Here is a 24,904-nt window from a genome sequence, read left to right on the forward strand (position 1 = left end):
CGCAATACACCCATAAGGGTGTGAAAATTTTAAGAGTGTAGCGGCTCAGGAAGAGACAAGTGTTTACAATATTGCTCGCATGCGGATGACAATGAAGCACTTACTTGCACGCGCTGTATAATCACTACAGGTAGATACACATTCAAGAGCACTCTCACTTATTTCTGTTGATTTCGCAAGAGTGTAAAGTCACTTAGTTATTTTAGGCGAGTTTAAGTAAACACAAATGCATCTGAATGCCAGTAAGTGTAAGGGACATAAATGTGTGCCCATGCGCGCCAGCTCACAATGTGGGCCAATTAGTTATTACCTGCAAGTTTGACGAAATATGACTACGAGAAAGAGAGAGAGAAGTCGTAAGGGGAAGGCAGGGAGATTAACCAGGCTGAGTCCGGTTGCTACCATGCAGTGGGGAAGCAGGAAAGAGGGTTGAAAGAAGAGAAGGAAGAAAGAAGTTCACAGTCTGCTCTGTTACGCACACAAGCGTTCATCACTGAGCCAGTCATAGGCTGTCATACAGGCTGGTGCATTTGAAGAAACGCACCAGCGCGTTTGTGGCCTTGCACATAGCAGACGCACGACGCCACGGCCAAAAGAAGACTGTGAAATAAACCACAAGCCTAAGCGCATTGAGATGATTTTGAAGAGGACAGGTATATGTGAAAGATGTTTGTGCAGAACGTGGAGAACGCAATTGAGCTTATTTTACTACCTTTGGCTGATTCTTCAAGTCATCACGTGTGTTCATCTATTTTCATGGCTTGAAGGCCTTATTTACACTGCGTATGCACTCATCGTATTCAGATTATGTAGTGATGGACATTGTGGATAATAATGCCACTAAAATTTAAAATACAGTGCTGTTACTTGAAAGGTCCGACACATTCGCATGTCGTTCACAATATCTTATGATTTATGCACATGTGAAGTGTGATATGGAATGCTCGGCTTTCTGTAGTAAACCATCGACATCTAGTTTTATAATGTTAGGATGGATAGCTCGGAGTGTTCGTTGAGCATGTTCCGGGCGCCATTTTTTTACTTGCGACAATGTTTAATTAGGAAAAAAACGCCATTATTTTCTACGAGGAGCGCTATCACAGGTGCTCTGTGCACACTGGCGTTCAGGTAAGGCAGTTCTTTTTGCAATAATGAGATTCATGCCACACTCATTCACTTATCACCTGCCTCAATGATCCTTTTTGCCTCAATTACCGATATAAGCCATTTTTCATGGCTTATGGCCATCACAGCGCAGGCGTGAAAATTTGGCTTATATTTGCAATCTTTGCAATGAATTGCCAAGTGGCTCTGACTCATTCCTAACATTATTTTGATGTTGCCTTGGCTTATCATGCAGGCATTGCTTGGTTTGGCCCACGTACGGTCTACTGCACGACAAAGGAATTTCATAAACGACTCCTGCCTTAAGGTCGACGTATTTATTTTCGTCATTTGTGACACAGACCAGTGACTTGCGATAAAAGGGTTGGTCATTCTGCAGAGCCTTGAAAGTTTGCATGGGGCAGAAAACACCGCCTTTACGTTAGCTCGCTCGGCAATTTTCTTAAAATCATGCGATATGCGGTGTATGTATGGAATGGCGGCTAACTTTTCTTTTTCGTGAGGCGGTTACCGGGCCAGTTGGCGGGTTCGCGACTTCTTTAGAATTTTTTCTGCTACAGAACCTACCACAAGTCGTGTGTAGCCTGCCTCTTCTAGTCGGTCAATCTGCTTAAGAAAACTCTCTGCGGCTCGATGCGAACATGACTTTTCGAAATCGTTCAGCAGGCATATGTTAGCAATGTTGCGTTTTCTAGCTTGACTAGATTGACTAAACTAGCTTGACTAGATTGTCCGTCGTCGTCGTCGCGCCTTTCAAATCAGATCAGTGTTATAATACTGACACGCTGTCTTGGAGGAACGCGGAATAAATATAGGAAGACACGCAGGTTAGCCAGTGTAAACAGATGGGACCTACTCTGTGCTCGCGAAAAGGTATAAAGGGAATGAAAGGAAACAGGAGAGCCGAGCTTTAATATAAAAAGCAAAAGAATGCGTGCACATCAATGCGATGCAACGCACTACAGCAACACGAGGGTTTCAATGTGGGTTTGTTGGTAATGCATCTTTAAGGGGTCTACGGTAGCGCGATTAATAAAAGACTGGAGAAGAGAAGACACACAGGAACACACACTCATTAGCTGCGAGCACATCACTGTCTAAGTTCACATCCGCGGCCTCGATCAATGCGGCAGCCTCAGAGCTACGGCGGCGGGCACAGAAGTGTTGATTTGACGGGTCACCGCTTCCACAATATTGCCTCGACCTTACGGTGCACTTGACAAATGACGGCCGCTGCGGCGAAATTGCGCGATCTCCGCAGTTTGGCCATAACTTCGCAGGACGTGTTTAAATGAAGTAGGGGTAAAGCATTGGTACTCTGTACCCAAAGATTTGGGCTGATAACCCTGTCCTTCAGATTGCATTTTTTAAGGTTAAAGTGGTAGCCGCTCCCGATGCAACAACTGCCGAGTTCTGCTGGAGCTGTGCCACTTAACGTCCAGGCGCCTTATGAACGCTTACCGAGAACTAAGGACATTACATCACCAGAACAGGAAGTACAAACATTGGCACAGTACTTCCGGCTACATATCACATGACGGTCGCCATTGGCCAATATCTTTCATTGGCCAGCGTCTGTTGAGCATCTCACAAAGGCAGTTTTCTATGGTGCTGCGTAGTAGGTGTTCCTTAAAATATATCGTTGTACACTGAGTGCCACAAGAAACAGTACATGGCAATCCCAAATACGAGATCACAATCGAGTAAAGATAGCGGTGCGACCTGCCTCAGATGTTGTCAGGTTGGGGAGCTTAAAGCTTTGCTGACAGGAAACAGCGAAAGTCTCATGTCAGTGTTCAAGTCAGTAATGGCTAGAAAATGATAACCCACTTCTTGCCCCCAGAGGGCCCACCTGCGTTCTGCCGGTATCTTTCAATAGAGTCGAGCACATGGGAATCGAAAAAACCCTCTCACCGCCCTCTCACCGCGCTTAGTCGGCGTGGCTAAGCAGTGTCCGGAAAAAAGAAGGATTCAGGAAGTTGAGCCAGTGGCGAGTGTTTCTACGTCAAATGCCCTTTAATTGAAGGTAAAATTACTCCATACACATTTTCGCGACCAGGTTAGGCGATGCCAAACTACGCTGCTCCTCCACAGCCCTCCCTTGTTCACCCACTCATGCTCCGGTGTCAAGCGGAATGGCTGCTCAGAGATGCGAGCGTGCGACGAGATAAAATTGAGGAACCAGAAATCTCGGAAGTGGAACAAACGGAAACTGAAACTCCGGAAACGGAAGTTGCAGAAGCGGAACAGGTGTGACTGACTAATCAGTGAATAACATTGAACATCAAAGGTTGGCACTACTTGGCCAAAGCGGCGGTGGCACGTGGAGGTTTTACTTGAGGTAACATGTCCACTGTGTCACATAAATGGCGGACGTGGAGTGAACCGACTGGGATAAATCGGCAGATGCTTAGTCCTCTCCTACTCTTGACTACTTCTCGCCTTTCGTATGTCTCGTTTCGTGTCTCTCCTTCATAATTTCCAGGTGATTATGTTATTCTTGTGCGAGTACATCGAGACTTTTGTGAAAGACATATTTGGTTAGGATGACAGCGTGGGATGATATGCGAAGCTGACTTAGACTTTTCTTGCCCGAAAGAGTCGTTGTCTCCGCATGTAAGGCTGCGGGGTGGGTGGTTGGTGCTTTTGCTGCTTAGCAGGGGGAGAATTATGAGGGAATGAAAGGGTAGCGAGGTTAAAAACACCCACGTCTCATTTGCTACCCTGCGCAAGGAAAGGGTTAATAGAAAAAAATGAAAGCGTCAACCAAGTGTCAACGCTGAAAAAGACAACGTCTACGTACATAATGGTTCAAATGGTTTTATAATTGAATGTAGATTACCATATTTTTCCGACTACAGTTCCCATGGTGCGTATAGTCCACAGGGATCAATTTGGGTCTAAAACTATGTCTTTTTTGTGTGTAGTGCGCACCTGCTGCATATTCTGCAGGTACGAATCAATATACAGCAGAGAAGCAAGTCTGTTATCCTCATCCAGGAAAAGTTTGGGCCATTTATTACAATACATAGAGTAGTTAATCCTAAAACCCGTCCTCATCACTCTCGTAGGGGCTGTCAGAATAAAACAAGTCAAGCATGTCGCATTCGACGAACGCCTCGTCAATGTCTTAACCGCCTTCAGAATGTGACATCTCTGTTAAAAAAAATTTCACTCCGGGCTTCGGGAAAATAGTGAGTTTAGCTTAGGGATGGCAAGGCATTCATCAAATCAGCGACCCACTTGTGCACTGCCACGCAAGATTTATCTACGCGCTCATCCCCTTTTCGTCTGTGTATGAATGCGTTCTTGCATCTAGGCCTCGACGTCAAATTCTTTTGCCGCTATTCGATAGAACTTTAATGCTTGGGCAGCATCGACGACAGTGGGCTTGAACAATAACGTGTACGCTCTACGTCTTTTCGGTTCCGTCCAAACAGTGATCTTGCTTGCGCATCTATGAAGTTGCGTGTAAATGCGTGGCACACTTTGCAAGAAGGTTCCGCACATGTGTTCAGAAATCGAAGCACGCAAAAGCAATACTTTTACGTATCGCGAGCACCATTCCCATGCATATCACGAGTCGCGAATGTAGGCTGTGAATATTGTAAAGTCCCGATCATTGCGCAGCTGATCCCGCTGCACTTAAGCGTGCTTCTAGCCTGTGTCCAATCGTAAAAAAATAAAATTCATCTATAGTCCTCACCCATAGAATAATCAGCACCGCGCAAAATTTCAACTTTCAAACTGGTATGTTCAGTGGACTATAGTCTGCAGGACAGGGTATATCTTGTAATAAAACTGCACACACAATCATGCACACTCTAGCGCACGCCATGAACGGACGCAGATAGAAACCACGGGACACAGTGCTACCTAACAACTCAGGGTTTATTGGACCTGGTTTTAAATCTATCCTTTTTACCTCAGAAACTTCACATAACAGACGCCATATTAGTGTCTCCAACTACGACGAACTACTACTTCATTCTTCCCTCTCCCCTTGACTTCTCTAGGCTGCGTCGTCTTTGAGTTGAGGGCCGCATAACACGCTTCAATCCCCCTAGCATAGTTCGCATTCCTCCTGGGATGAGACTTGAATGCATTGCCAATAGCAGCCGATTCCATGGTTGCGTTACGACCGATATACCACTTGGTCTTGAGGTGTGCCTATTGACTTGGCCTCTTCATCACGGAGTATAGACCCTTGTTTACTTACTCTGTTCACCCACACAGTCACCGACGTCGAGTGCTATAACGCTATATTTGGCCTCCTATTAAAATCTATCTTCATTATTGCACTATACTTTGATGTACTGGCTTCAGTTCTTGCTACTTCTTTAAGCTGTAGAGTTTTATCATCGTCAAAGCTTATGTCAGCAAGAAGATCAGTAGGTGCCGCAGCCGCAGTGAATAGAGGAGTGCATCCCAGGCCGTTTGTGTACGACTGGCTGTCGTGGGATACTGCCACTTGTAGACAACATTTATAGACACCTGCGAATTATGGATACATGCTAATATATCGCTAGATGTTTCTGATAGCCCGTTGAGTTAACCCAGTGCCTGTGGGACTAAAAGACCCCGTGAACTACAACGTGATGTTACGCTTTTCAGCCCATTCCTACCGCCGACGACTTCGGAAGGCAGGCCATTTGTCTGAGACAATTTCTTTTACACTGTCAGATGTTTTTCAGTTTAAAAAACAAATTACACTGTTGGCATCTTCCTTGCAAAGTCTTGCTACGACCATCCTGGCGCATTCGTCAAAGCACAGCAAGAGTGAGTGGATCTTCTTAACTGCTCCAGGCTTATTGCGTAGTTCCACGTAGTCAAGGCGAGTGGCTTCAAACTCTTTGATAAATCCTGCAGTATATCCATGTTTTCCGTGGGTTGCTTGAATTTGACCGTGTTAATCTGTCATTTATAACACGAAAATACACATTCTTTCTTTTTTGATTCATATGAGGCCACGTGAACCGCTCTGTGAGTTCCATAAAGGCTCTCCAAAAGCCAATATGGCCATCTGACTCGAGACTTTCGGAAGCAGGAACGGGAACTCTTCCATGTTCGGTAAACTGCAATACATTGGTCTATTTCCACAGGCTTACAACATTTGCCTGTTCTTGATAGTCTGGAAGTGAAATGGTGAACGTTGACATGGCGTCCACGTCCTTCATAGATGCTCCTGGGCAATGAGTTACTTCAAAGTCAAATTTCTGAAGCTCGCCCACCCACCGAGCTATTTTTCCGTACAGTTCGGTCATCTTTTACGAATATGTAAGTGCTTCGTATTCAGGCTGGTGCTCGGAAACAAATATGCAGCTTTAGAACAGGAAAATGAAAATAACGTAGAGACAATGAATGAAGTCTTAACTTGCGAAATTTCAGAAGCAGCAAAAAAAGTGACTGGTAAGGCACCAGGGCAACCAATAGGTATGCTCTCCCAAGCAACAAATGACCAGATAAAGAAACGACAGAACCTGAAAGTGTCCAACTGAAGAAATCAGATAGAATTCGCTAAACTGTCAAAACTAATCAACAAGAAGAACGTAAGGGATATTTGAAATTATAACGACGAGAAAATTGAGGAAGCAGCAAAAACTGGCCGTAGCATGAACTCAGTCCGAAGAAAACTTGGCATATGACAAGTCAAGATGCATCCATTGAAAAATAAGCAGGGTAATCACATCTGCAATTTTCATGATATAGTAGAAGCAGCAGAAGAATTTTAGACTGCCCTGTACAGCACCCTGAGTGGCACGCTACCTTCATTCGAAGTAGGGATGAACAGGACGCAGACACTCCCTCTGTAATGCGCGATCAATTGGCAGGGCCTTGCAAGACATGATCCGGGGAAAAGCGGCAGGAGAATATGGAATAACAGTGGATTTAATCAAAGATGCTTGAGCAACCATGCTTGAAAACCTTGCGCTTGTTTATAGGGACTCATAACTCGTGACTTCAAGTGAAGCAGAGAGCTGGATGAATGCGATCATTATGCTAGTCCTTAGGAAGGGTTAAATAATTAAACAATTATAGGCCCATTATATTCCTTCGAGTATTGTATAAAATATTCGCTAAGATAAATACCAATAAAATCAGGCAAACAATTTCATTGAAGCAGAGAACGGGATGGCTTCAGGAAAACGTACTCTACAAAGAATCACATCTATGCCATCAATCAGGTAATCGAAAAATCGCCAGAGTCCAATCAAACTCTCTATATGGCTTTCATGGATTATGAAACGGCAATTGTTTCAGTAGAGATACCAGCAATCATGGAAGCATTACGCAAACAAGTAGTATATGAGGCATATGTGAATATCTTGGAAAATATCTACAACGATTCCACAGCTATCTTGGTTCTCCATAAGAAAAGTGGAAAGATACCTATAAAGAAAGGGGTACGGCAAGGAGGCACAATCTCTCCAGTGCTACTCGCAGCATGCTTGGGAGTAAGAGAGATTGGGAGATTCCAACTAGTAAACTGGAAAGGCTTAGGAGTAAGGATCAACGGCGAATATCCCAGTAACCTTCGGTTTGCAGATGACATTGTCCAGTTCAGTAACACTGGGGACGAATTGCGACAAGTAATTGATAACCTTAACAGAGAAAATGTAAGAGTGTGTTTGAAGATTAATATGCAGAAGAAACATGTAATGATCAATATCCTGTCAAGGGAACAAGTGTTCAGGATCGCCAGTCAGCCTCTACAATCAGTGAAGGAGTGCGTTGGTCTAGTTCAATTCCTTACAGGGGACCCTGATCTTGAGAGGAAAATCTACAGCATAATAAAAATGGGTTGGACGGCATACGGCAGTTGTTACCATATCCTGACGTGGAGCTTACCAGTGTTGTTGAAGCGTTTGCAGTCGTTGCATTCTACCGGTGCTAACATGTGGGGTCGAAACATGGAGGTTAACAAAGAAGCTCAAGAACAAAAAATGTTAGGCCTACCTTTAAGGGACATGGAGAGAGTAGTGTGGATCTTAGAGAAAACGGGGATAATCGATATTCTAATTGACATTAAGATAAAAAAAAATGGAGCAGGGTTGGTTAGGCCATGTATTGCGTAGGATAGGTAACCGGAGGATCATCAGAGTTGCAGAATGGGCGCCAAGAGAAGGGAAGCGCAGCCTATTACAGCAGAATACTAGGTGGCATTATTCAATTAGGAAATTTGCAGGCAGAAGTTGGAATCAGCTAGCGAATAACATGAGTAATTGGAAATCCCTGGGAGAGGCCTTCGTCCTGCATTGCAGATAAAAATTGGCTGCTGCTTCTGATGATGATGATGATGATGATGATGAAGTGCATCGGGATCGGTGTAGAGCTTGTTGTTTGCACGTTCCGAGCATGAACGGTTGTAGCCGACGGCTGCTAAAATAGCGAGGGCTTCATTTTTTGTCGTTGTATAGTTCATTCCAATTTCATTTAATGTGCACCTGACAATCTCAGACAGATCTGTTGGTTTAGTGGTCGCGAAGATTCTCTCTGATACAAGAGTACTCAGTTCCATAGTGCGATGCATCCGTGCTCAGTTGGAACGGCAGCGAAAACTGTGCTAAGCAGAAGACTGAATCATACGATATGGTTCAAACCAATTCTTTGTAAGCGTCATTTCATTCCTGTGTCTAGCAAAAGGGCACGTCCTTCTGAGTTAACCTTGCTAGGCAGCGACCTTTTGGAGCGTAATCCTGAATGAAAGCTTTGAAATGGTTACCCTAATTATAGGGTAACAATGTATGAAAAGGAAACCAGGACTCATCAAAAATAAAGTGAAAGAAACAAATTCAGTAAATTGGACGCAAGGGATGCAAACACAGAAGGCCATGTAGATTTTCAAGAATGCATGGTAAGAAAGAAATGAGAGAGGCAAATCTTTATGAAAGGAGAGAGGACGGTGCCGTACTATTTGAGGACCGATTTAGTTCTCCTAAAAGAAAAACACACCGGAGGTAAATTTGCATCCGGGTGAGGCATGTGACTGGTGCAGCAAATATATGGTGACAACTCAGCCCATCCCAATAGAACAAGAAGGTATTCACCTATCGAGGCAATTAGGAAACGTTCACTTTGCGGAAGCTTTAGGATGTAACACGGATGGGTGTATTAACCTGTCAGCTGACGAGATAAGTAAGCGACGTTTAGAGTATTGGTGGAAAAAAGCAGGGAAGAAATTGACAAGAATGAATCCGTTACATGCCTAGGTAGATATAGAAGTTTTAGGGATGAGATAGCAGAATAAAGAGGTATAGCCAAAGTGGTAGGCTGATAAATTTCTGTAGATTTCTTCATTAGCTGAAGCAGGCTAGGTGACTATTTGTCACCACCCCTTTTGTAATGGGATGCCAATAAATATTCATCATCACCTTCAAAGGTGCAATGCTTCAATGTTTTCTTCACAGTTCCAAGAGTCAGAAAGCTGTGTTTGACATTCCAGTAAGGAATGTCTAGGGTTTTGTAAAATCTGTTCCTTGTCAATGGCGGAACAGTAAAATTGCATTATAGCTGGAGTACAATGGGATTTGCAACATCAAAGAGGGGTCAAGGATATCAAAACGAACACTATTCTGCATACGCTACTGTCGAACAAAGATACTGCTACGCACGATCGCCTGCCGCTGAAGGTATCAAAGGCACCTCTAGCAGCCGTCGTCGTCTTCCGTGGCCCTCTCTTATATATGGCGCGCTCCGGCGCGCGTATGGAGTGCCTCGTGCGCGCGAGCGGCGAGGTTAGGAAAAAAGGAAGAAAAATAACAAACGAGCTTCTGCTTCTTCCATCGGTCCGAACGCTTTAGAGACCTTTTGCTTGCTGACTTACGCATTGTTGTAGTGGACGTAACCTCAGCCCCTATAAAGATATCTAAGCTATTGGAACACATATTTTCATTTTTTTACTGGCCTGTCTAAGAAGCCACACTGACGTAAATTCTTCATTACACTTCAGATGCCAACCAGAAACATTCGCAGAATGTTCCTTGAGGCACAATGAAAATGCCACACCGGTACAAAAGCTTTCTCTATTCCTATCAAACTGCCTCACTGTGAAACCGCGGACAATCGCGCAAAACTACAAAGACAACGAGCAGGGCCTACTTCTGGAACTGAAAGACAAAAGATTGCGCTAGAAAGTTACCTCATGTAACTGCTATCAGGAAATTCAAGTCGCAACCTCAGGACGCTCGCTGTTAGATGAAAACCAACCGCGAGGCAATCACCTCTGTCCTTAGCGCAACAAGACGCAATTAACGCGATTTATTGAAAACGATCGAACTGAAACAAGAATGCCACGACTCCGTCCTCGGATAAAGCTTTTCAGTGCTGCCTTGAGGCAGTTTGCTCTGTGATCCTGCTCAAAGAATTGTTGTGCTCCTGAATAAGTGTAACGTTGTTCATGCTACAAAGCCCAATCATCATTGACAAAAGTAAAATAGCGGGGTTGGATCCGGCTAGGGCCTAAATCACTTTAACTCAAAGAGCAGGTGTTTAGGTAATCGCATATTTAACGCCGACTCATCATCATCATCATCATTATCAAAATCATCAGCCTGGCTACGCCCACTGCAGAGCAAAGGCCACTCCCATACTTCAACTACCCCGGTCATGTGCTAATTGTGGCCATGTTGACCCTGCAAAATTCTTAATCACATCCGTCCACCTAACTTTTTGCCGCCCCCTGCTATGATTCCCTTCTCTTGGAATCCAGTCCGTAACCCTTAGTGACCATTGGTTATCTTCCCTCCTCATTACATACCCCTGCCCATGCCCCCTCCCATTTCTTGTTCTTGATTTCAACTAAGATGTCATTAACACCCATTTGTTCTCTCACCCAATCTGCTCTCCTCTTATACCCTTAACGTTACACCCATCATTCCTCTTTCCATAGCTCGTTGCGTCGTCCTCAATTTAAGTAGTACTCTTGTCGTAAGCCTCCAGGTTTCTGCCCCGTATGTGCGTACTGGTGAAACACAGCTGTTATACACTTTTCTCTTGAGGGATAATGGCAACCTGCTGCTCATGATCTGAGAATGCCTGACCAACGCACCCCAGCCCATTGTTATTCTTCTGATTATCTCAGTCTCATGATTCGGATCCGCGGTTACTACCTGCCCTAGGTAGGTGTATTCCCTTAGCACTTCCAGTGTCTCGCTACCTATCGTAAACTGCTGTTCTCTTCCGAGACTGTCAAACATTACTTTAGTTTCCTGCAGATTAATTTTAGACCCACCCTTCTGCTTTGCCTGTCCATGTTAGTGAGCATGCATTGCAATTGGTCCCTTGAGTTACTAAGCAAGGCAATATCATCAGCGAATCGCAATTTACTAAGGTATTCTCCATTAATTCTTATCCCCAATTCTTCCCAATCCAGGTCTCTGAACACCTCCTGTAAACACACTGTGAATAGCATTGGAGAGATCGTATCTCCCTGTCTGACGCCCTTCTTTATATAGTACTACGGTGGCTGTGGAGCCGCTATAGATATGTTTTAGTATTTCAGTATTTCAGTATTCAGTATTTCAGTATTTCAGTATTCAGTATTTTTCAGTATTTCATATGGCTTGTCTATACCCTGATTGCGTAATGCCTGCATGACTGCTGAGGTTTCGACTGAATCACACGCTTTCTCGTAATCAATGAAAGCTATATTGCCGCTAGGTGTCACGAGCCAGCACTGAGAAAAAAGTTGGGACTGGAACGCGTGCTCGGCAAGAGGCGGGCGGTGAAGAAGAAGTAGAAGCTGAGGACGCCGGCTTGAATTATTGCACGCCATCTTGTATAACTGTCTGCTTCGCCGGCGCCGGGTACATCTTCCACTGTCTTTTCGTGACAAAACTGGTGGAGGTGCGGGGTACGGTTCATCGGATGCCACAAACCCCTCCTGGTAGGGGGAGTACCAGTCCTATACTAGTGAACACACCTGTTCACCGGGCAAGCAGGAGAATCCGAGGGTTGCCTCCGAACCTTGATCATCTCTCCGCAACAACATCGACGCCCCCACACACCGGTATGGAAGGAACGTCGACGTCCCTACCGACCATTAGGCAAGGTACGGCCACAACGGCAACTCAGTATCTGCTGCAGAATCTCCGAGTGCCGAAAGTGTTCCACGGGGATATCTTCGAGGATGTAGAAGACTGGTTAGTCCAGTTTGAGCTCGTTGCCGAGATAAACGAGTGGAGCGACGCGGCGAAGTTAAGGAACGTCTACTTCAGCTTGAAGCACGGTGTCCGCACTTGGTACAGAACAGAGAAGGGCTCATCAAATCGTGGCTCGAGTTCCGTCGTGCCTTGCTGGTTACCTACACCAATGCTGATCGCCGCGAACGAGCCGAACGGGCGCTCCAATCCCGCTTACATCTGCCGAACGAGAGCTTGACGTCGTACGTCGAGGATATGACGCGCCTCTTCCGTCGGGTGGACCCAACCATGTCCAAGGAAAATGAGCTGCGCCATCTAATGCGGGGAGTTAAGGAACAGCTATTTGCTGGCCTTGTTCGAAGCCCGCCAAAGACCGTGGCTGAATTCTTAACCGAAGCCACCACGATGGAAAAGATGTTACACCAGCGCTCAGCTGTCTGTGAAAGGCAATTGAACACAACTTCACCTTCGGACCAGCGCTCAGCTCTGTATGACAGGCACGAGAACGCTTCCTCACTGACGGACGTGATTGCCTTTGGAAACGTGGACGTTCTCCGAGACCTCACCGCTCTGTGGTGCGTGACGAGCTTCAACGGCTCACCTGCCCGCCTCAGCCCACGCTAGGTTCCATTTCTGCCCTTGTGAGGAATGAAGTGCACCAAGCGATCCAAGCTCCCGTTGCAAGCAGCACTGCGCCGCCTGTGACAGCACACTATCAGCGGCCGTCGTATGCGGAAGTTTTGAGGCGAGTCCCTGCCCCCGCTCCGTCGCATTTGGACCCCGCCACGTTTTACGCCGCGTCATACGTCCCGCCGCTCCCATCAGTGCAACCGATTCAACGTATGGAGGATCGGCGCCCGCTCGAAAGGAAATTTGACGTCTGGCGTACCCCGGACAGAAGGCCTCTGTGCTATCACTGTGGAGAAGCCGGTCACGTATACCGCGAATGTCCATACCGCCGCCTCGGACTGCAAGGTTTTCCGCGGATTCACCAAGGCCCAGATATGGCGAAAGGCCTAGGGCTGTTGAAGAATACCTGAACCAGCAGAGTATGCCACCGTTCCCGCGGCGGCAGTCGCGCTCGCCGTCCCCTAGGCGTTCTTCCCCAGCTCCTAGAAGCCCTCCAATGGCAGTGCAGGGACGATCGCCAAGCCCTCGCCGGGAAAACTAAGAACAGCGACCTTCGGGGGCGAGGCCGCTGATAATCGCCTTTCCGAAGACCTCCCATCGACGCGAGCACGGTCTATTCCGCACGATTCAACGACGACAGCAGCCGAACTCAGCGACAGACTCTCGCTAGACATACCTGTTGTGCTCGACGGCCGCCACGTTAGTGCTTTATTGGACACGGGGGCCCACTACTCAATCTTGTGCGGAAAACTAGCTACGGAACTTAGAAAAGTTATCACGCCTTGGTCTGGAACGCAAATTGGTACTGCTGGCAGGCATATCGTAACACCGTTGGGCATGTGCACGGTCAGAGTACAAATTCGTGGGTCCACGTTTCCAGCCAGCTGCCTTACACTCCGCGATTGTTCTCGGGACCTCATCTTGGGCGTCGACTTTCTGCGAGAGTATGGTACCATTATAGACCTCCAGGAGCGCACAGTGACTTTTTCGACAGAAAGAGCACCGAACAGCCGCGACAATTGCCGATGTAACGCGCTTCGGGTTTACGCCGACAGTGTAACTGTACCACCCCGCGCAAGTGTCCTGGTAATGGTCGTATGCGACGATCTGCGTGACGCCGAAGCTGTTGCAGAGGGCAATTCCTCTCTTATGCTGACTCATGGTCTATGTGCAGTGCGCAGTCTCATTATGCTTCGAGGTGGACTTTCGGCGCTCCTCGTGACGAATTTCAGCCAGGAACATCGGCACCTATTTCGTCGTACTATTATCGCTTTCGCTGAGCCTATTGCCGACGTTGCTGAATGCTTTGCGTCTATGACGAAGGACAACCCAGCTCAGACACTCAGTAATATCGACATCAATTCAGGCCTTTCGGAGGAAAAGCAGAAAGCGCTGCGCGAGTTGCTCCTTCGGTTCAAGGAGTGCTTCGCATCTTCTTCTAAGGTACGCGAGAGGCCCATCACGAGACACCGAATAATCACGTATGACGACTCTCGTCCCATACGAAAACTGCCTTATCGCGTATCGGCGAAAGAGCGCAACGTGATTAATGCACAAGTGAAAGAAATACAACCATCCCAAAGCCCTTGGTCGTCGCCGGTGGTCCTCGTCAAAAAGAAAGACGGAACGCTTAGATTCTGCGTTGACTATAGAAAGTTGAATAACGTCACAAAAAAAAGACGTTTATCCGCTTCCGCGGATCGATGATTCGTTAGATCGACTGCGGCGAACCAAGTATTTTTCATCCATAGATCTGAAGAGCGGATATTGGCAAATCGAAGTTGACGAACGAGATCGCGAAAAAAACTGCCTTGTTACCCCGGATGGACTGTACGAATTCAAAGTACTTCCATTCGGCCTGTGTTCTGCACCGGCCACATTCCAACGAATGATGGACACTGTTCTGACGGGTCTGAAGTGGCACAGCGGTTTGGTATACTTAGATGACGTCATCGTGTTTGCGGCGACTTTCGAAGAACATCTAAAGCGTTTAGAGGCGGTACTTGAGGCGCTCCGCTCCGCTAATCTCACACTAAAGCCAGAAAAGTGTCACTTCGGTTACGAAGAGCTGAAGTTTCTCGGGCATGTCGTGAACGCCGACGGCGTCCAGCCTGACCCAGACAAAGCATCTGCTGTTGCTGCTTTTCCGACTCCTCGTGACAAGAAAGCAGTACGTCGCTTTCTCGGTCTGTGTGCGTACTATCGTCGCTTCATCGCCAATTTCTCGCGCATCGCCTAACCACTCATACGCCTAACACGAGAAGACACACCCTTCGTTTGGACGGATGAGCAGGACGCAGCTTTCACCGAGTTACGGCAACGCCTGCAGGATTCACCCGTCCTCGCTCACTTTGACGAGGACGCTGACACCGAGGTGCATACCGATACAAGCAACAATGGTCTTGGCGCTGTACTCGTTCAACACCAGGAAGGCGTCGAGCGAGTCATTGCTTACGCCAGTCGCACCCTTTCACGCGCCGAAATCAACTACTCCACCTCAAAGAAAGAGTGTCTAGCGGTTGTGTGGGCCATCACGAAATTTCGGCCTTATCTCTACGGTCGCCCTTTCAAGGTGGTGACAAACCACTATACCCTGTGTTGGTTAGCCAACTTACGAGACCCGTCCGGGCGGCTTGCTCGATGGAGTCTCCGTCTGCAGGAGTTTGATGTTACCAACGTCTACAAATCGGGCCGCAAACACGAAGATGCGGACGCGTTGTCGCGCGCTCCTGTTCAAACTTGCGATAAGGACATCGATGAAGACGGCGCATTCCTTGGGGCCCTCACCGCATCTGACTTGATCATACGGCAGCGTGAGGACGCCGAAATACGCCCTCTCATCGGTCACCTAGAAAGCGAGAATGCTACAATCCCACGACACATTTCTCGCAGTCTCTCGACCTTCTGCCTGCGAAAGGGCGTCCTCTACAAGAAAAACTCGAGTGCCAGCGACAAAGAGTATCTATTGGTCGTACCTGCCGCCCTCCGTGATGACGTTCTCCTAGCCTGCCATGATGAGCCCACGTCTGGACACATGGGATTTTCACGCACTCTTGCAAGAGTACGCCAGACGTACTAATGGCCCAGACTTTTTAGCACAGTGAAGCATTACGTGCAAACCTGCCGTGAGTGTCAACGCAGGAAATCGCTGTCATTGAAGCCCTGGGGGGGGGGGGTACTCCAACCCATCGCACCACATAGCGCGCCGCTTGATGCAATCGGCATGGATCTTCTGGGACCCTTTCTCTTGTCAGCCAGCGGAAACAAGTGGATTACAGTCGCCATGGACTATCTAACACGCTACGCCAAGACGAAAGCTGTACAACGTGCCATGGCCTACGAAGTTGCCCAGTTCTTTATCGATCACATAGTCCTCAGACATGGTGCCCCATCACATGTTATCACCGACAGAGGCACTGCTTTTACAGCCCAGCTGATAGAGGACATATTCGAGCTGAGCTGTACACAACATCGCAACGCGACTGCCTATCATCCGCAGACCAACGTACTGACGGAACGGCTAAACAAAACCATTGCTGACATCCTGTCTATGTATGTGGACGTCCAGCATAAACATGGGATCAAGTCCTGCCGTACGTTACATTCGCGTACAACATCGCCACTCAGGAAACCACACGATTCACACCGTTCCGTCTTGTCTACGGGCGCGAGGTCCACACCACGCTAGACGCTATGCTCCCGCACGACACCGACGCATCACTTACTTCCGACGCCGAGCAACTTACTCAACACGCAGAGGAAGCTCGTCAACTCGCGCGCATACACATCACGAAGCAGCAGAGTACAGACGCACGACGCTACAACCTTCGACATCGGCAAGTCGAGTACCAGCCAGGTGACCAAGTCTGGGTGTGGACTCCAGTCCGTCGCCAGGGGTTGTCTGAGAAGCTGCTGAGTAGATACTTTGGTATCTACAAAGTGATACACCGCGTTAGTGAAGTGAACTATGAGATCATTCCCGACGGTGCCGCGTCGCCTCGGCGTCGACAGCACCACTCAGAGATAATGCATGTTATTCGCCTCAAGCCGTATTTCGCGCGTTAAGGCGGCGCCAATCCGATCTCATACGACTTCCACACTTCTACTTTCTAGTTTGGTAAGCATCGGGTCGATGCCTTTCCTTTGGCGGGGGAATAATGCCGCTAGGTGTCACGAGCCAGCGCTGAGAAAGAAGTTGGGACTGGAACGCGCGCTCGGCAAGAGGCGGGCGCTGAAGAAGAAGCTGAGGACGTCGGCTTGAATTGTTGCACGCCATCTTGTATAACTGTCTGCTTCGCCGACGCCGGGTACATCTTCCATTGTCTTTTCGTGACAATATATAAGGGTTGGTTATATTCTGCACATTTCTCTATCACCTGATATATAGTGTGATTATGGTATATTGTTGAGTAGCCTTTAGGAAATCCTGCCTGGTCTTTGGTTGACAGAAGTCTAAGGTGCTCCTGATTCTATTTGCGATTACCTTAGTAAATACTTTGTAGGCAACGGACAGTGAGCTGATTGGTTTATAAATTTTCAAGTCTTTGGCGTTCCATTTCTTATGAATTAAGATTATTTTGGCGTTCTGCCAAGATTCCGGTAAGCTCGAGGTCATGAGGCATTGCGTATACAGGGTGGCCAATTTTCGTAGGACAATGTGTCCTCCATCCTTCAACAAATCTGCTGTTACCTGATCCTGCCCAGCTGCCTTCCCCCTTTGCATAGCTCCCAAGGCTTTCTTTACTTCTTCCAGCGTTACTTGTGGGATTTCAAATTCCTCTAGACTATTTTCTCTTCCAGTATCGTCGTGGGTGCCACTGGTGCTGTATAAATCTCTATAGAACTCCTCAGCCACTTGAACTATCTTATCTATATTAGTAATGATAATGCCGGCTTTGCCTCTTAACGAATACATCTGATTCTTGCCTATTCTTAGTTTCTTCACTGCTTTTAGGCTTCCTCTGTTTCTGAGAGCATGCTCAATTCTATTCATATTGTACTTCCTTATGTCAGCTACATTACGCTTGTTAACTTCGAAAGTTCTACCAGTTCTATTCTAGCTGTAGGGCTAGAGGCTTTTATACATTGGCGTTTCTTAGCCAGATCTTTCGTCTCCTGCGATAGCTTACCGGTATCCTGTCTAGCCAAGTTAGCACCGACTTCTATTGCACACTCCTTAATGATGCCCATAAGATTGTCGTTCATCGCTTCAACATTAAGCTGCTCTTCCTGAGTTAAAGCCGAATACCTGTTCTGTGGGTTGATCCGGAATTCCTCTGTTTTCCCTCTTACTGCTAACTCATTGACCGGCTTTTTATGCACCAGTTTCTTCCATCCCCTCCTCAAGCCTAGGCTAATTCGAGATCTTACCATTGTATGGTCACTGCAGCGCACCTTGCCGAGCCCGTCTTTATCTCGTACGATGCCTGGTTTAGCACCAGAGTGTGAGGTCTATTTCATTATTAGTCTCGCGATTCGGGCTCCTCCACGTCCACTTTCGGTCATCTCGCTTGCAAAAGAAGGTATACGTTATCCGCAAATTATTCTGTCCTGCAAACTCTACTAATAACTCTCCCGTGCTATTCCTATAACCTATGCCATATTCCCCCACTGACTTGTCTCCAGCCTGCTTCTTGCCTACCCTGGCATTGAAGTCGCCCATCAGTATAGTGTATTCTGTCTTGACTTTACCCATCGCCGATTCCACGTCTTCATAGAAGCTTTCTACTTGGTTGTCATCTCGACTGGATGTAGGCGCTGTCAGGATTGGGGGCTAAATCCCATCGCTCGTAACCCGTTGTCAAGACTGGAGTCCGGCATGAATTAGAAGGTAACTGGCCCATGCCGTCGTCCAACTTATCCACGCTGAGTACGTTGATGAAGGGAAGGACTGCTTCTCATTGAGAACGAGGAATATGGGTTTATTGACAGTATTTACATGCAGTTCATCAGTCTATCATGACTGCGAGAAAGTGTACTGAGCATCCGCACAACAGCGGTTTGCAAACACTCGGTCCTTCCTCGATTCCAAGGTGACGGAAACGTTCGTCCAGGCATCGTAAACAGGCCGCCTCTCCGCGAGACGGTTTACACACACACACACACACACACACACACACACACACACACACACACACACACACACACACACACACACACACACACACACACACACACACACACACACACACACACACACACACACACAGGTTCACGGTCCGAAACCGACATCACATGGACTTCGTAGAACTCGGAGCTGACCCCCGCAGCGCAGACGGTTAGCCATTGTCTTGTGTCTTGGTCGGCGCGTGGGAAGGGGCCTCCGTCCACGTTCCCGCGGCAACTCCCCCACTCATAGCAGAACAGGGCGGCGTTGGTGGGTTCGGTAACAATTGTTGGCCCGCCGAACGCATTCAGTTACAATGGCGACTTTGTGACGCCGTGGCTAGACGTTTGTGGCGGCACTCCAGGAAACGTTGACGCCCGTTATCGCAACTGGCTGGCAACACTTGCACCTCAGCTGGGCCATTCTTAACAGCACCTCCATGGCCCGGAAAATCTCGACTGTCCAGCGCTGACAACCGCTGGGCAGGAAGAGAACGGCTGGTGGCCAGGGGGTGATGCCTTAGCTCGCAGCGACCACTTGTGTAATGATGTCACCGCCCCAAAACATCCAACAAGGAGAGGCAACTGCAAAACGAACCTCACAACACGGCTCTGCGCCGAGATGACGTACCTTGGCTCTCACTTTAGACCCGCGAGGCTTCAAAGAAAACGTAAGTGCAGAAACAAAAATGCTCCATTTCGCTATGCCAATTTCTGAAACAATTTCGTGCTGACCAATTCAGCAATCATGGAGGGAATCCTGCTAAATGAGAGGGTATTTTCTTGGCTTAACAATATTAACAATAACAATCCTAAGATTTAGGCGGGGCCCTCAAACGCAGAATTCAAATTAGCCTGCTCAAGCTATCCGCATTGCTATGCAACTTTGTCTTCTTACGTCTAACGGAGAAGTTGTACTCTTGGAGAGTGAGACTCCATCGAAGCAAGCGGCCATTTTTGCGTCATATTTGACTGAGCCACGCCAGAGGACAGTGGTCGGTCTGGAAGATGAACCTCGCTCCCTACAAGTAACACAACTTCTAGACCGCCCAAACTAAACAAGCACATTCCTTCTCTGAAGCGCTGTAGGCTTCCTCTCTTACATTTAGTTTACGGCTGGCACAGAGTATAGGATGCTCCTCGTTGTCGTCGCCGAGCTGACTAAGTACCACGCCCATACCTCTGTCGCTTGCGTCGAATTGAACTATCAATTCCTTTGTGTAGTCTGGCGCGAAGCACAGGACGAGAAACCAATAGCCTTTTCAAACTTTGGAAGGCGTTCTCTTTGTCCTTATCCCAGTGTACGCTACTCGGTGCTGCCTTTCGGAGGGCGTCCGTTAATGGACTTGTCATTTGCGAATAATTCGGAATGTACCTTTGATAGTACCCCACAAGTCCCAAAAATGAACGAAGGTCTGTTTACGTGCGCGGCTGAGAAAATTCTCCAGTAATACCTATTTTCAGCTCGGCCGGCCGTCTCGTGCCCTGGCCGACAACATGGCCCAGATAAGTAACCTGTGAACAACCAAATCTACACTTTTCCGCTTTCATCGTTGAGCCGGCTTCCCTCAACCGTGTGAACACCTGTTTGAGGTGCCATGCGTGTTGTTCCCAGCTGTCAGAAAAAATTGCTACATCATCAAGATATGGCAAGGCGAACTCCTGCAAGTCTTTTAGAACAATATCCATTAATTTAGAGAAGCTAAACGGCGAGTTCTTCAGCCCGAAGCTGAGTGCGACAGGGCGAAAGGTGCCTACAGGTGGGATGAATGCGGCATAGCGGCTGGCACTTTCTGAAAGGGGAACTTGCCAGTAGCCCCGCACGAGATCTATAGTTGAAATGTATTTAGCAGCGCTCTTTCAATTCGTTCCTGAATGTTGCGTATCGGGTACAGCTGATCCCTAGTGATGGCGTTTAACTTCTTGTAGTCAACACACGGACGAGAGTCCTTGTTAGGGGTTTCTACCAGTACTAGCGGTGAAGTGTAGTCACTCTCAGCGGGCTCAATAACTCCCAACTCTAGCATTCGCTGTATCTCTGCATCCATAATCTCTCTCTGTCTTGGAGACACCCTGTAAGGCTTTGATCTTACGGGTTCGGTTGATGCCAGCTCTATTTCATGCGTTATTAGTTCGGTTCTACACGGCCGATCGCTTAATCTGTCGAGATATTTCCCTAACGCCTCTTTTAGCTCATGTAGCTGCTCGGGTCTTAAAGCGTGCGAGCTTACCGAATGTTTTACTACTTCTTCTAGGCCCATTTCAGAGTTAGATGTCGCCCTATACTCCTTAAACTTAGAATTTGTGCCATCCTGCTCTTTCATGGTATAGTTAACGACTCTGCTCCGCTCTACATACGGCTTCATCAAATTGCAGTGATATATCCTGTTACGTTCCGCCTCCGACGTGCGAAATAGCCGGCGCGGATGCAACGGACGCCGGGACTTCGTTCACAGCGGCGGACATTTTGGCCAGTTCAGCGCTGCCCCAACACCTCCTGCAAAGCGCGTCCAGGCATATTTCAATCCCACATGTCTTCGTGTGTGTGTGTGTGTGTGTGTGTGTGTGTGTGTGTGTGTGCATGTTGGTGCCCAAGCTTGTCAAAGCGCGCAGCCGGGGAGAGGAGCTCCCCAACTGCGAAGCGAGGAGGTCTGAGCGGCGCCGGCCCGGCGGAGACTTGTCGCGACGTGTTCCGTGCGCCGCCGTCACGTGCGCCTCTTCCAAGCCGTTCCTTCTTGCCCTCGACTCCGAGAGTATAAAAGCAGCTGCCCCCGGACGCCAAGAGAGAAGCTTCGATTTATTCAGTCGAGTAACGTGGTCTCCCGTTTCTCCACCTTGGTCAACCTGACCGGCCGCTCTTTTGCGATGCTAGAATGACCAAGTTGTTGTGTTAGCAGTCGACTCAACCTTTGCCAGGACCTTCGGATGCTTCCAGCTTTGCCCCAGGCTGCCAGGCCAACGCTACATTTGGTGCTTGCGACCCATTTGCACCAATCCTCGCCTCATTCCTGCGACCGGGCATTTTCAGAGCATAGTTAGTATCTGAACGTTTGTGCAACACTTTAACATTCTCGTCGCAGTGAACTTCAAGCTTGTTCTTTCATGAAGGTTTGATGATCATTACCTGGTCTCCGGCGTTAAACGTACGAAGCCTCGCATTTTTGTCGTAATAGAATTTGGCGTTCTTTTGAGCTACTCACAGGTTCTTTTCGACTAGTTCTTGCGTTGCGCTTAGCCGTACCAACAGATTTATCACGTACTCAACCACTGTAGGACTCTCTCATCTTTCCTCCTATATCTCTCTTAATATTCTTAGTGGAGAACGGAGTGTCCTCCCATACACTACTTCCGCTGGCCAGAATGCTGTCGCTTCAAGTGGAACCGTTCGCAAAGCAAACAAAGTTGCCGGCAGAGAGTTCTCCCAGTCCTCCTTGTGCTCGTAACAGAGCGCACGCAAAACTCGCTTAAGCACTGAATGCCACCTCTCTACACTGTTTGACTGAGGGTGATAGACGGAACTGTGTATTAACTTTAGCCCGCACTTTTGCAAGAATGCAGAAGTGAGTGCGCTGGTGAATACTGACCCGTGATCCGCCTGAATTTCGGCTGGAAACCCAACTCGTGCAAACACTGTCAAAAGCGCGTCTACTACTTCGGTGGAGCTGAGCTCTTTCAGAGGGTTTGCTTCTGGAAACTTTGTAGCCGGACACAGCATGGTAAACAAGTACCTGTAACCCGATTTTTTTTTGGCAGAGGCCCTACCATGTCTATCACAAGTCGTCTGAAATGTTCTGTTATTAAGGGCACTACCTTTTGTGGAGTTTTCATGTCTCTCCTGGTTTACCCGAGCGCTGGTAGGCGTCGCATGATCTTACAAAGCTTTCTACGTCTTTGAAACACCCAGGCCAGTAGTATTCCATAAGCAATCTTTCCTTTGATTTGTTTATGCCTAGGTGGCCGGACCACCCATTTCCATGACAGAGACTCAAAAGGTCCTCCCTGTACTTAGTAGGTGCGACTAACTCATCTAAAATCCTACCTTTTCGATCTCTGTAGTGCCGACAGAACAATTCTCCTCTCTCGTGTATCGTCACGTTGCGCCTAGCAATGCCTTCTTTGGCTGTGTGATGTAATTTCGCTAAGCTCTCATTATTCTTTTGCTCAGCTGCCAATGACTCTCTATCCATACGTAAGAGCTGATCAAAGTTCTTTGAGGCCGCTGATAATAACGACCCTGTCTCGCTTGCGATTGCGTCAGCTTGCTCTTCCTGCAGGCTTAAACTTTGACACTCTAGTGCTAAGCTCTCTTTGAGCTGGTCAGCTGGCAGGTAGGTTTCCTCCTGGGTGGACACGGCGGACCCTGCAGTGCCATGACGCTAAACAGGAAACTGTTTTTCGTACTGCGGGGTTTGCTGGGAATTGCTGCCGGTTTATCAACCACTGGTCAAGTATGCCACGAGGCACGCCAAACCAACGATGCATACCAGCTTTCCAACTTCGTCCCATCAGCAAATCAACAAGCGTCATCTCATGATGGTGCGGATCTACTAGCGACACCTATCGAACAACGCGGCGTGACGTCATCAAGAGCCGAGCATATAAAAGAGATACCTCACGACTACAACTTGAGTGGGCACGGCGGACCTGGCAATGCCATGACGCTAAACAGGAAACTGTTTTTCGTACTGCAGGTTAGTTGTCATTCCTGTACATTTCGAAGTAACTGTCCTGGCATTGTAGTCGTGCCGTGCCCCAAACGGTGTTATAGCATTGCCTATAATTGTTTTTTGATGATCGGATTGTTCTTAACTGGCGATGTGGAACTAAACCCCGGACCTACACAAAAAGAACTTTTTGAAGAGCTACTTGAGGGCCACAAGGCCATGCGATGTGACATAAGTGAATTAAAAGCAGAAATAACAGACATGAAAAAGACAGTAGAGAAGCTGCACGATAAGATGTACGAAAACATCTCTCAGTCCTCCCACCCTTCAGGACAAGCTGATAAAGTGCAGGCGGCGCTACAATCGGTAGAGCATTTCATAAGCTTTCAAGCAAAAAACTAACAGATCTGGAAGACCGAAGTAGACGGTCTAATCTGATAATTCACGGGATTCCCGAGTCATCCGATGAAACAGAAATTTCACTTAAACACAAAGTAGTCAAAAGAGATCTTTGAAGAAACACTCGGCGTGAAGTGTAAATCCATTGTCCGCATCCATCGAGTTGGACAGCGGAAAGGCCAACGCTCAGTAATCATTCACCTCCAAGATTACAAAGAAACGAAGGCAATCTTCGCCAATGTCAAAAAGTTAAAAGGCAGCACAACGTTTATCCAAAATGACTATTCGGCATCAAGGTTAAGAAAACGGAAACTGCTGTGGGAAAGTGCAAAAAATGAGAAGCAGCTGGGAAAAAGGGTCTGTTTGCAGATGACTGCGTTTTGTTCAAAGAATTTTTTTGTTCCGATGATCAGATTGAGCTCAATAACAACCTGAATAACATATTGAATTGGTGCAATGATTGGGGATGGTTGTTAACAACGACAAAGCTCTTCTCCTTCCTATAACACGTAAAAAAATACCTCTGTCTATTACTTACAGACTTGGCCCGTCGTCATTGAAAAAAGTCGGCAATTACAAATACTTAGGTGTTACATTAACAAGTAATTTATCATGGAATAAGCATGTTAGCAATATTTGTTCATCGGCCTTTCGAAAGCTCTGCTTTCTGAAACATAAACTTCGAACCACCCCAAGCAATGTTAAACTACTATGTTATTATTCATTAATCAGACCCAAATTAGAATACGCCAGTGTAGTATGGGACCCTTACACTCAAATAAACATTAAATGTATTGAAAGAATACAGAGGAAAGCAGTCCGGTTTATTTATAACAAATT

Source organism: Dermacentor variabilis, unplaced genomic scaffold (genome assembly GCF_050947875.1).
Source record: "Dermacentor variabilis isolate Ectoservices unplaced genomic scaffold, ASM5094787v1 scaffold_15, whole genome shotgun sequence".
NCBI classification, from domain to species: Eukaryota; Metazoa; Arthropoda; class Arachnida; order Ixodida; family Ixodidae; genus Dermacentor; species Dermacentor variabilis.